We start from the raw sequence: 1,757 nt of genomic DNA on the forward strand, positions 1-1,757 counted from the left end.
CTTTGTCACCCCTTCTGGCTGTAGGTGTGTGGCCTGAATATCATGGTCTTCCCTGTCTGGATGGACTTTGTGCTGGCGCCATCCCACAGAGCTCCTGGCTCTCCTGCAGTCTGTCCTCCTGGAGTGAGTTGGGACAGCTGTGTAGTAGGCCCCACCCAGATGGGGTTCCTGGGCAGGGGCAGAGTGTGGATCCCACAGGGTCGAGGACCAGGGAGCCCCGGGGTTAGCTGGGAAAAGGGTCCTGGGCTCGGGACCTGACCCCATCTTGGTCAGATGAGCTGCCGTGGGCAGGTAGAGGGTCCTGAGTCTCCTGTCTTCATTTCGCTGGCCCTCCTGGCCGGACCACTGTGAGAGCCTGCTGCTTAGTGTGGCCTCATCAACGGCCAAGCTCCCCACACAGCCCCCTCACAGTCAGTGCTCGCTCTGGACAGGGAGAGAGCAATGTTTTTCTTTCCAGAGCACTTGATGGAAAGAGCCTGGGGACAGACGGTCCTGGCTTCGAATCCTGCCCCAGCCGCTCATTGGCTACGTGACCCTGGATACGTTTCCTACCCTAAGCTTCAGCCTTTCCCTTCATAATCAGGCACGTACTAGCCTGCTCCTGGCTGCTGTAACAAAGCACCACAGACCAGGGGCCTTAAAATGACGGGCATTTATTTCCTCAGATTTCTGGAGGCTGGAAGTGTGAGGTCAGGCTGTTGGCGGGGTTGGTATCTTCTGAGACTTCTCTTGGCTCGTAGACGGCCACCTTCTCACTGTGTCCTCGCATGGTCTCCCTCCGTGTGTGTCTGTGTCCTAATTTCCTGTTCCTACCTCCCGAAGCCACCAGTCATATTGGATCAGGGCCTAGTCATATGACCTCATATAACTTAATCACCTCTTTAAAGCCCTATAAAGTCCAAATACAGTCACATTCTGAGGTACTTACTTGGTGTTAGGACTTCAACATATGAATTTTGGGGAATACGATTCAATCCATAACAGGCTGTGATGTGAGTATCAGCCTCATAGGTTAGGTGTGGGAATTATTAACCATGAAATGGAGCTAGCAAGGTGGGGTACCGCCACCTGTCCAGGATCTTGTATTATCTCGATAACCCTCACGGCACAGGGTGTATATGGGCCTGCACCCTAAGGAGATGGGGGGCGCTGGAGCTTGATACCTGGCTTGGGGAGTGGCCTTCCTAAGCCTGACTTGTCTACTCTACCACAGGAAAGGGCAGGCGTGTAGTTTTCAAGGCCAGCCCACACTGTCGGCTGAGCGGGCACAGCCCAGCTCTAGAGGGGGCGGGGCAAGGTAGAGTGCCCACTCTATCTCTCAGATGGGAAAACTGAGGCTCAGAACAGCCATGCAGGGCACCCTGATGCAGGGGGCCAAAATGCACTGGGGCTGTGGGCCCAGCCCAGGGAGCAGTGGAGGACAAGGAGGCTGCTGCCTGTCCTACCGTGTACTCCTGGCAGCCTGGCTCTTGCGAGCTGGGAGGCCGGAGGTGGGCCTGGCCTGAGCAAGGGAAGGGTCCCTGTGGCCCTGGTCCATGGCCCTTGCCCCAGGCTCCTCTCAGCCAAGCCTCCACTTCCTGAGCCGGCTGCCAGGACAGGCTGGGCTGCCGAAACCCTTCCTAAAAAGGAATCAGGCTGTGGTGGCCCAGACTATTTTTAGACAATTGTGTTGAAAAATCCCCAAAGTACATGTAGCATCCCGTGTTTTTTCTTCAGGAAGAAAATAGAGAAAGAGGAAATGGAGAGGGGCCCCAGTC

The sequence above is a fragment of the Pteropus vampyrus genome, unplaced genomic scaffold (assembly GCF_000151845.1).
Source record: "Pteropus vampyrus isolate Shadow unplaced genomic scaffold, Pvam_2.0 Scaffold32, whole genome shotgun sequence".
NCBI classification, from domain to species: Eukaryota; Metazoa; Chordata; class Mammalia; order Chiroptera; family Pteropodidae; genus Pteropus; species Pteropus vampyrus.